We start from the raw sequence: 12,180 nt of genomic DNA, 5'->3' as shown, positions 1-12,180 counted from the left end.
TTAAAAATGTGGTTGCATTGGATCTGGACAGGAAGGATAATTCTGGGAGTTGGAAGGGGTGTGTCGCTATTCTGCCTTCTCACATCGCGATACAGGTTCGTGGACCTGCGTATTGCGATTTCGATTTCATATCGCATATCGTTACAGCCCTAGTCCGTGCCTTTAATAACCGTGACTGTAAAGGGAGGTGGTGTCCTGCGAAAGTCAATGACCATGTCCTTAGTTTTAGATACATTTAGCTGTAAAAAGGAGCTATCGCACCACTCTACAAAGTCACTGAGGACTGGCCCATGGTCCCGCTCATTCCCTGATAGCAGGCTGACAATGACAGAATCATCAGCAAACTTAAGTATGTATCTATCCTGGTATAAACTGGGACACTGGTTTGTGTACAGGATGTACAGGAGAGGAGATAGACAGCAGTGGATCTAAAAATGACTTCAGACAGGGTGCTGTTGGCCCTCACACTCTGGGATCTGTCTGTTAAAAAATCCAATAACCAGCCCACCAAATTCAAATCAAGGTTAAAATCCGCAATCAGTCTCTCAGCGAGCAGAAAGGGCTGAATGGTGTTAAAAGCAGAAGTAAAATCAACAAATAAAAGTCTGACATGAGTCTTAGCTCTATCCAGATGGCTAAAAATGAAGTGCAGTAGTGTGATCACAGCATCCTCCACACCCCTGCCAGACCTGTATGCAAACTGCAGTGGATCTAACTGATCTCCAACCTGCAGTAGGACAGCCTCTTTGATAATTTTCTCAAAGCTTTTCATAACCAATTAGGTCAAGGCTACAGGTCTAAAATCATTCAAGGATTTTGAGGAGCTGCACCTGGCTATAGGCACAATAATAGAATGCTTCCAACTTCTTGGGACTCTTTGTTGTGATAAGGGCAAATTAAAAATGAACTGAAAGATATGACAGAGTTGATCCATATTGCACCAGAACGCTCACCACACACCTGCTGATTGGTGGAGAGGAGACAGAGTGATCAAGCCAATCGTACATATATATATATATTGGCCATGATGGACAGGGGCCAATGGGCAAATTTGGCCAGGATGCCGGGGTTACACCCCTACTCTTTATCGAAGGACATCCTGGGATTTTTAATGACCACAGAGAGTCAAGACCTCGGTTTAACGTTTCATCCAAAGGACGGTGCTTGTTACAGTATAGTGTCCCCATCACTATACTGGAGCGTTAGGACCGACACAGACCAAAGGGTGAGCACCCCCTGCTGGCCTCACTAACACCTCTTCCAGCAGCAACCTAGTTTTCCCAGTTGGTCTCCCATCCAGGTAACCAGGCTCAGCCCTGCTTGGCTTCAGTGGGAAACCAGTCTTGGGCTACAGGGTGATATGGCTGCTGGTTAGGTATATATGTAGTTTCAAAGTTACGTATAGTCAGTGGAATGTCTGTTGAGGGACCATCACTATAAAGAGTTAGCAGATATTAAGCAGAGTGTCGACTAATACTCTAATGAAAGTTAGTTGACATGTAGTTGCAAAGTTATAGCCAAATAATTTTTTCAAAAGGGACCTATTGGGGCAAGTTGTCACATGTTATATGTTGTCGAACAGATTAATTACACATTGTTTAGACTAAAGTGTTTTGTCTCCTAATTTTCCGATTTTAAATTACCCCAAATTCCATATGGTAACATGTCCCATATTCAGACATAGTTTCACAAAATGAGAGTTTAATTCACTTTTTTTCCCTTCCTTTGACAATAATGGTATAATGCTCAATTTCTATAAAATAAAATAAGAACTACCAACATGAAATAATCAGTGGAGTAAAAACTATGACAACTAGCCCCGGCCTTGCCTTTAGTTACATCCAGTTTCTAATGTGGGTTTCTGTTTAAATAGTGACAACTTTTAAGTTTGCTTTTAACTTTTAAGGCAACTGTCAACATGGTAATATAACTTAATCTTTCAGTAAATAAAAGTAAAAAGGAAACATTGTTTGATCAGTGCAGGGTAAATACTGAGACCTTTGAGTCACTATTGGAATGATGTTTGTTCTTTAGGCGAATTGTCTTTAAAATACCAGGAACATGTTCCAGCAATGCAAGGCATTCATGGCAGCTCAGTCTTAAAAGGTGTTGAATTATAGTCTTCAGGTCTGCAGAGTAAACCAACCATGACAATCACCCTGACTCTCAAACCCCTAATATAAAAATGCTTGACATTTTCAACAACACTGTATTATTTTTATTAATAATAATAAAAAAAAATCGATTAATAAGCTATAAAATAAACATTCATATTAAGACTGTTAATAATTTTTTTTGTGTTTCCAAGATGGCGGTGTACCTTTTCTTAATTAACTTCACAAAAATACAGCAAGGTTTTTAACGAAGAAAAAAGAATATGCATCAGGTGTGTTGGGTAGAATGGGGGGACATTTTTTTAAATGACATTAAATAAAAACCAAGTATGAAAAATGTCCAGGGTGTTCATGGCATTGGATTTTTAGCATAAAATAAATTTGTACCAAGGGGGTGTTTTGACTCACAGGTGCCGCATTACATTTACAACAAAATCACAGTGCAAGTTTTAGCTCTGCGGACCCTGTACAGGGTCAAGAATGACATCATCATGTATATACTTTCAATTTTAAATGTCATATGTGATACCATTTTAAAGCTTAGAGTCTCTACTTTCTGGAGATATGCATCAAGGTAACTTATTTACTCTAAATTACTCTGGTACCATTTCCGCCTGGATTTGGCCTACCCAAATTGAAAAGCTTCCCATACATTTTAAATGTCAATTTAAAATGTACAGTGGTCTAAATAAAAAATGTTGGTGTCATTATACAGGAAACCCTTTGAAGTTACATAAAACACTGCTAAAAGTGATAAACATGTAAGTATATGTTGTCTGAGCTGTAATAAGCAGTCCAAACTAATTAAAGTGCATTCAGGCCGTTTTGCAAACACGTATTACTTTTGCATCAAATTACAAAAAACAAGTTACCGCAGTTGTGAGGGTGTTTCTAATGTTGCATTCCAGGCAATCCGTAACCCGTGTTTTTCCAACCTTCTACCTGTGAAAGTGCACTGGAACGGCAGTCAGACCTGTGACTTACCACCCGTTAACTCGTACTAGATCGATATACTCCAGGTTACGAGCTCTGACTTCACATAGCCCGCAAAATAGCAACCACTGATCAAGACGCATAACCCTCAGAGAGCGTTTGTGTGTGTGTGTGGGTAGATAAAGAGTCTGGGTGGTAAAAGAGGAGAAATCAGTTGCGGGAATAACAGTGGCATGCAAAAACTGTTACACAGGGAGGAAAGTGAGGCCACAGTCAGAAGGGGGATCAGGTCAGGAAGTATTCCAGCCAGGTACAAGGTAGTGCTACATCAGCCCAACAGGAGGCGTCGGACAAGGGACATTTAGAAAGAACAGTAGAGCAGATCCAGTGACACTGGGGGACAGTTTAAGAACAAAGAGGTGAACTCACTGATTAACGCCTGGGGACAGAGTGGCAATGGCAGGTGAGGGATAGAGTGAACCTGGGCTGTGTCCGAAAACCTAGGCAGTGACTCGTTGCCTTGCTGCCTTAACAGACAATGACTTGTAAGGCAGCGTTTGTGCATGAAGGTACCTCACGAAACTGATTTCAGACAGACTTCTAAGGCAGTGTAAAATAGAGAGAGCTTTGGTGAGAACTAAACAAATATTGAATTACTACATTAGTAATTTCTCGCTAGAAATTACATCAGAAGTGGAAAATCTTGGTAAAAAAACTTACATTTACACACAAACTGACCAGCACACTCAACTTTGGACGCCATCTTTTTTTCAGCTCAACTGTCACAGAATGGAAAGCACAGGATTGTGGGATATCAAAAGCAGCGAAGGATAAATCTATGCTGCCTATCAAAAATCGATCAGATGAAGGTATCTCAGGAGACAGGAAGTGTAGCTAACAATAGATTCGGACGTGCCTTGATGCCTTCCTACCTTGAAATGTGACCTCCGAAGGCAGCATTTTCCAGGTTTCGGAAGCAGGTCACGCAGCCCTGGAGAGTGGAGGCAGAGACCTGGCGGTGGTAGAATCTTTTGGGGCTAACGGGCAGAGAAGAAGCAGGAAGGGTGCAAGAAGAAGGACGGGATCCGGCAGCCAAAGTAGACAGGGGATCTGGGGAGATCTCAAAAAGAAAAGGGCAGAGGGGAAAAAAACTAAATTAACCAGACAGAAACTAAAAAAACAAGGCTAAGAACAGGGGTTGTGTGTTAGAAGCAGGAAAAATGGGCAAGTGTAAGGATTTGAGCGAGTTTGACAAGGGACAAATTGTGATGGCTAGACAACTGGGTCAGAGCATCTCCAAAACTGCAGCTCTTGTGGGGTGTTCCCGGTCTGCAGTGGTCAGTATCTATCAAAAGTGGTCCAAGGAAGGAACAGTGGTGAACCGGCAAAAGGGTCATGGGTGGCCAAGGCTCAATGATGCACGTGTGGAGCGAAGGCTGGCTCGTGTGGTCCGATCAAACGGATTTGGTGACCGTGCAGGCCATGGGAGATGTTCAACTTCACTTTCATGTTCATCAAACAATACTGTCACAAGTATTGCTGTGTGTTGCATTATCATGCTGATACACGGCACCCCCCTCAGGGTACAATGTTTGAACCATTAAGTGCACATGGTCCAGAATGGTTCAGTAGTCCTTGGCAGTGACACGCCCATCAAGCACAGTAGGGAATGCCATGGTATTGCAGCCCAAACCATCACTGATCCTCCCCTATGCTTCACTCTGGGCAGCAACATTTCAGATGTTAAGTCTCTTTGGGAATTCTTACACACGGATGTGGGGAAGACAGTGAACGTGGACTCATCAGAGAACAATATACACTCACCTAAACGATTATTAGGAACACCATACTAATAGTGTGTTTGACCCCCTTTCGCCTTCAGAACTGCCTTAATTCTACGTGGCATTGATTCAACAAAGTGCTGAAAGCATTCTTTAGAAATGTTGGCCCATATTGATAGGATACCATATTGAAGTTGATGGAGATTTTTGGGATGCACATCCAGGGCCAAAGCTCCCGTTCATCCACATCCCAAAGATGCTCTATTGGGTTGAGATCTGGTGACTGTGGGGGCCATTTTAGTACAGTGAACTCATTGTCATGTTCAAGAAACCAATTTGAAATGATTCAAGCTTTGTGACATGGTGCATTATCCTGCTGGAAGTAGCCATCAGAGGATGGGTACATGGTGGTCATAAAGGGATGGACATGGTCAGAAACAATGCTCAGGTAGGCCGTGGCATTTAAACGATGCCCAATTGGCACTAAGGGGCCTAAAGTGTGCCAAGAAAACATCCCCCACACCATTACACCACCAGCCTGCACAGTGGTAAGTCATGATGGATCCATGTTCTCATTCTGTTTACGCCAAATTCTGACTCTACCATCTGAATGTCTCAACAGAAATCGGGACTCATCAGACCAGGCAACATTTTTCCAGTCTTCAACTGTCCAATTTTGGTGAGCTCGTGCAAATTGTAGCCTCTTTTTCCTATTTGTAGTGGAGATGAATGGTACCCGGTGGGGTCTTCTGCTGTTGTAGCCCATCCGCCTCAAGGTTGTGCGTGTTGTGGCTTCACAAATGCTTTGCTGCATTCCTCGGTGGTAACGAGTGGTTATTTCAGTCAAAGTTGCTCTTCTATCAGCTTGAATCAGTCGGCCCATTCTCCTCTGACCTCTAGCATCAACAAGGCATTTTCGCCCACAGGACTGCCACATACTGGATGTTTTCCCTTTTCACACCATTCTTTGTAAACCCTAGAAATGGTTGTGCGTGAAAATCCTAGTAACTAAGCAGATTGTGGAATACTCAGACCGGCCCGTCTGGCACCAACAAGCATGCCACGCTCAAAATTGCTTAAATCACTTTTCTTTCCCATTCTGACATTCAGTTTGGAGTTCAGGAGATTGTCTTGACCAGGACCACACCCCTAAATGCATTGAAGCAACTGCCATGTGATTGGTTGATTATAATAATAAGTTTAATAATAAGTTTATTTTATTTAGCGCCTTTCTCAAACCCAAGGTCGCTTAACATAGCAGAAGGAGGCATAGCAACAAACAGACAAACAAAATAATATCAATAACAATACAACAAAATAAGCTGTGTATGGAGCTATGTGTTGGGTGTAGAAGAGAAGTGATCATTAAACAAAAAGGTCTTGAGATGTGCTTTGAAGAGGGGAAGAGATGGACAGTCACGAAGAGGTTGGGGGAGGGAGTTCCAGAATTTGGGGGCCAAGGCACTAAAGGACCTGCCACCCAGAGTGGAGAGTCTGGTACGGGGGATGACTAGGCGGTTTTGATCAGAGGATCTGAGTGAGCGGGAGGGAGTATAAGGGGTCAAGAGGTCGCAGATGTATGGGGGAGCAAGGTTGTGGAGTGCTTTGAAAGTGAGTAGTAGTACTTTGTATTTAATCCGAGACCGAACTGGTAGCCAATGAAGTTGATGGAGAATGGGGGTGATGTGTGCTGATCGTTTGGTATGGGTGAGGAGCCTGGCTGCAGAGTTTTGAATGTATTGTAATCTTTGAAGGGATTTAGAGGGGAGACCAAGGAAGAGTGAGTTGCAGTAATCTAGACGGGACATAATGAATGAGTGGACCAAAGTCTGTGCATCACTAACAGAGAGGAAGGGGCGGAGGCGGGCAATGTTGCGGAGGTGAAAGAAGGCAGTCTTAGTGAGTGATTTGATGTGGTGGTCAAAGGTGAGGGTTGAATCAAGGTGAATGCCAAGGTTTTTGACAACCGGGGTGGAGTGGAAAAGTGAACCATCAATGTTAAGAGTGACAGTTTGAGGTTTGGAGAGCATGCTTTTGGGGCCAATCAGCAGAATTTCTGTTTTATCTGTATTGAGTTTGAGAAAGTTGTTTTGCATCCAGGATTTTAAATCAGAAAGGCAGTCAGTGAGGGAGCGTGGTGGGGGGTCAGAGGGAGAGGTAGTGGTAAGATAGAGTTGAATGTCATCTGCATAGCAGTGGAAATTTAGACCGTGTCTGCGGATGATCTGGCCAAGAGGGAGGATGTATATGAGAAAGAGGAGGGGCCCAAGAACAGAACCCTGGGGGACACCACGAGTGACTGGAGACTTGGTAGACTGATGTGGACCAAGTGTGACAAACTGTTTTCTGTTAGTGAGGTATGACTGAAACCAATTGAGGGCTGTGCCAGAAACACCAATAGCAGACAGATTAGATATTTGCATTCATGAGAAATTGAACAGGTGTTCCTAATAATCGTTTAGGTGAGTGTATGTTTCACATTGTCTGCAGCCCAAGAATTGCACTGTTGGCACCATTGAAACTGAGATTTGGCATTGGTACAAGTGACCAAAGGTTTGGCTATTGATGAAAATTGACTCTGTGGAGCTTCATGACAAACAGTTTAGGTGGAAACAGGATAGAGGTGTGCATTTAATTCTGCAGTGAGTTGGGCAGCTGTGGTTTTATGTTTTTTGGATACATTCTAGGTACCTGGACATCCTTTTCATGGACTGGACTGCTTCCTCCTGCGTCGACAGTTACTCCTGTTAGATGTGGTTCTTCCTTCATGGTGGTATGCCGATATTACCCGTGGTTCTCGATACACCACAATGTCTTGCGGTCCTGGGCTGCATTTCCCAAAGGCATTGTGAGCTAACTTGGGCTGGCAATGCTTTTGGGAAACACAGCCCTAGTCACAGATGAGTCAGCGAGACACACACCAACAATTTGTCCTATTTTGAACTCTGATACGTCTCCAATTAGGTTATGCGGATTGCAATATTTTATATACAGCTGTGCTATTGCTCTGCTAATTCAGCACTCTGCTGAAACCAACATTATATTGACCAGTGCTACAGTTTCATTGTCCAACCCAATATGTATAATGTAATTAAATGTATATCTACTATAATTCAAAATATAATAATAATAATAATAATAATAATAATAAAATGAGTAGCCATGTCCAATTATTTTTTGATTTAATGGTATTTATATTATTATATACTGTATATCTTAATCCATTTATGACATGCACTACCTTCATACACCCCCAGGGGTCCCAAATGTAAAACATTGAATCCTAGAGTACTGGACAGAATAGAAATATGTATATCCACACAATTTCCTGAAGTACTTTTGAAAAGCTTTTTAAAAAACGAGATATGTCAGTGTAAAAAAAATAAACGTACCTCCTAAACATATTTTATTGCAAATGTCAAGCAAATCTCATTATGCTTTTATATAAATAATTTAGACACATCTAGAGATGCATTATGCCCTAATTGACCATTTTATTCATGAATAAACTTCATGATGTGTTTGTCTTACCTTAGGCTGCCAGTAAAAGCCTGTCTTGGCTACTGTTGGCCACTGCCTAGGTCAAGGAATTATGCGTCCAGTATCCGGATGGGATTGCATGGAGTGTCAATGCAGGATAAATCTAGGGAGGTTTGTAAATGCGGCTACTTGCACATCGGCCTTATGTAACATGTCTCTGGACGGATTTTGCAGGGGCACAATCAAACATGGCTTGGCTTTTGCCATCTGTTTGAGATTGATCATTGCAGTTTAGAGCCTGGTTGCATTTGAGCAGTCTATGTAAAAATAATCATGAGGATGTCGCCAGTCTGAGGGCATTAATTACAAACCAGGAATATGAATATAAGATAATGCCATTTTTTCATGTTTATTAAAGATTAAAGTTATGTTAAGATATATCAAAATAAAATAAAAAAGTGAGAATGTCTATAAATGCTTGTAAATGAGAATAAAATGAATATGGACAAAAATACATAAAATAAAACAAAAATAATTATTGTATGCATAAAATCCACAGCTGATAAAAATGCAAAATGCAAACGCTATTTAACGGGTCTCCCCAAAAAGGTTTGTCCTCTTAGTTTTTATCCAAAAAGCTACAATAACTTACTGAAATAAACCATAGACTATAAAAGAAATAAACTCAGTAACCAATTTGTAACATTTGGGTTTGTAACGCAAACTTGTGGAGTCCATGCTGTCATTAAAGCAAAAGTTGGACATACCAAATACTCAAAATATGTTAAATTCATGTAGCCAACATTTTCTGGTTCAATTTCATTGTAAACTCATTGCTTGTTATATGAATATAATAAAAACATTTACTTTAGAAAATAGACTTGGACGCCTCTCAGAGTACCAGACACGCACATGCAGCAATTATTTTCAAAATGATCCTTCTTCCTGAGGGTGTAAACCCAGACATCTAACTGTGCCACTGGCTAAAGGCTGATTAGCACACTCACCTGCCAACTCTGTCTGCTCTCTGCACATCAACGGCTTTAGTAGATTAAAAGGATTCCCACATCACTAGTCCTGGTTATCTTGATTAACCACAGGATCAGGATTTTAGAAAAAGGCCCCGCTTTATCACGTAGCACCAAATCCAAATGTAAAATTAAGCACAAAGTATATCATCATTTTGCTATTTGCAATCACAATGAGACGGCGGATTAGCAATTGAAGAAACGCACGGTGCTTTATTTGTGATGCTTCATAGGTTATGGAATAGAGATAATGTTTTCTTTTTTGTGCATTTTTAGAACTTTCAATGAATTGTGGCGCGCATTAGTGATGCACAAAATGTCTAATGAGTCTGACAACTGGGTCATAGCAGGTATGAATTAATTTGAAGGATTACACATTGGAAAATTTCACTTATATGTTATGCACCACATGGTATCACCTACTTGACAATCAGACAGGCTAAGACATCCCAATATACTGAAGCTGAATAATCCTGTTTACAGGATGTGTCCCACTCAACTTTGCCTTCATTCAGTTACTGCCTCCAGTAAACCAAGGGATCAGCAGGCTCCAAGCAGTTATAAATATATCTACATCACACACTTCATGCATGATTCAAAAACATCCTCTGGGCTTATATGCATGAGACAGGCCCTGAAGTATCTCTTGATGTGGCTCCGCCGCCCTGGTTTCATTCATAATTTGAGCTGTGTTTCTCCGAGCAAGTAAAAAGATGGAGGAAATTGCTAGAATTAGGACAGTCTGTTCTTTTACTGGATTCACAGGTCCTATTTTGACATACACTCAGTCTATGGTATCATAAAACAGAATCAGATTTTTGCTCATCCATATGCAGAATATCAGAAATGAGTCGATGCCAATTGTACATATTTGGATTAAAATGATGTAGACAAGTCAGTCATTTAGCATATAATCAGTGTGTGTGCAGGTGTATCTGACTGTGCTTGTAAAATAAATTCATAATACATTTCATAACCTGGGGAGATTTACAGCATAATGCCTTGTTATACAGAATTAGACTTAAATGGCTACCAGCCTTGACAGTGACTGGCACTGTCACACGGTGAATGCAGTTATGTGTCAAGTCTAAGTAGCAATTCCATTTGAACACCTTTAAGATGTTACTTCTCTTAAATAAACACTGTTTCGCTGTGTGTTTCGGTGAAAATTAGCTTCCAAGTGCTGTCTGGTGCTCTTGTTTGGCTCACAGCACATATGAGGCACCTTGTTTTCCTGAATGAAATCGTACGCGCGTGCTATTAATAGCACCGGCTCTATGACGTCACAATGGAAGCCGCATCTGACTCGCGACAGATGATGATTCTCTCAAAGAGCCTCGCGACCGGGAAGGACACAATATCCCAGCGTATTTACCAGTCTATACGCTTGCAAGTATATAGGAATTAACTTTTTTTGGCTCACAGACGGGGAACGTGGTGGTGGTTAGGAGATGGTTTTGCAGCATTTCCCCAGCTAGCGACGAGCGATTGTTCTTTCATAACATCAGCAAGCTGCAGTCACTGTATTCAGAATTCTTGACTTCTGACAACAATAAACACACACATCACAAAGACACGGTACGTATGCGTGTGTCCACCGTGTGATGGCTTTTGTTTGCAGGGTGGTGTCCTCATGTTGGCTAATTCTTCATGCACCTTGTAGGACAGTTGATCAACTTCTTAAATAGAGACAACGATGTATTGTTTTTATGTATGCTATAAGTAAATTATAATATCATTTTTGTTGGTTATGGAATTATTTCCCAACATTATATTTTGTGCGCAATGTGGAGTAATGTCAGTATTCTCCATACATTACTTGCTTTGCAAGTTCATGCTGTTTACATTTTCAGCAGTGAAAATGTTTAATCTATAATTGAAAAATGTGCTTTGTGTGGTAGCATCTAAATGAACTACTTTTATTCACATAATAATAACAATAGACTTATAGTAAATCAACTTGGGGTAATCATTTTTAAGAGTCAGATGAGATAGGAATAACATGCTTCCACGTTTCACTGTGAATAAATGTTGTATATGTTTACATTTTCATTTATATTATGACGTACGCACTACACTATTTCTGATTCTGCAGTATGTTTTAGTATGATTGTTCTGCAAGTTTAAACTTTAATGCAATAGTCACTCCAGATGAATATGCTTTAAATAAAAATTATGACATATCTTTGTTTCTTACTATCCATTTACTTGTCTATTTGTACTCGATTTTATGATTTTTTTTAGAGTATCAACTTAATCTGTAATGGGAATTGTTTGGAATATGCACTTTAGTTTTAATAAAACATTTAAGGCAGCAATTAACTGAATGATGAATAATGAACTGATTCTTCCTACAACCTTGTTATTTGATCAAAATTAAATTGCAACAGCCCCAGAAAAATGCCAATACATCTGTCTTCGTACTACTGTATATAAAGAGATTTCAGCATAAAAAATGAGTGGATTAGTCATACAGAGCACAGAGGTGCATGCATGGAAGTTTTGTGATCATGCTGAATGAATATAATCCAGTTTTTAAAGCACAACTTGACATACCGCTGACATATGCTGATTGTCATCACTGTTGAGACTTTAGAGTTTAAAGTCTTAAAGGTTAATTAAGAAATTAAAGGTTAATTAATGATACACAGCTGAACAAAAGAACCAATCATATCAGTAACCATGGTAACTAAAGATGGGGGGGGGTCAAACAAAGGAACACGTGACTGATGAAAACAAACTAAAAGTCCATAATAATGAAACAGACAGAACATATACGTGACATAACGCCCCCTCCAAGAAGGCGTGGCCTCATGCCAAAACAGAAGAGATGAGTGAGGGATG

General features: G+C 40.5%; 1 protein-coding gene across 1 annotated transcript in view; it reads left to right on the top strand.

Moving 5' to 3' along the window:
- Positions 1 to 10,621: 10,621 nt before the first annotated feature.
- The window catches only part of rhobtb1 (Rho related BTB domain containing 1), a 28,073-nt gene continuing 26,514 nt past the window's right edge, over positions 10,622 to 12,180 (top strand). The window contains exon 1 of the mRNA XM_079801439.1: positions 10,622 to 10,914. The gene's annotated coding sequence lies outside the window, so the exon portion shown is untranslated. The remainder of the gene's footprint in view (positions 10,915 to 12,180) is intronic.

This window comes from Gobio gobio (genome assembly GCF_949357685.1).
Source record: "Gobio gobio genome assembly, chromosome: 20".
Taxonomy (NCBI): domain Eukaryota; kingdom Metazoa; phylum Chordata; class Actinopteri; order Cypriniformes; family Gobionidae; genus Gobio; species Gobio gobio.
Note: the sequence above shows the minus strand (reverse complement) of the source record. Positions and strands in the feature narration are given on the sequence as shown.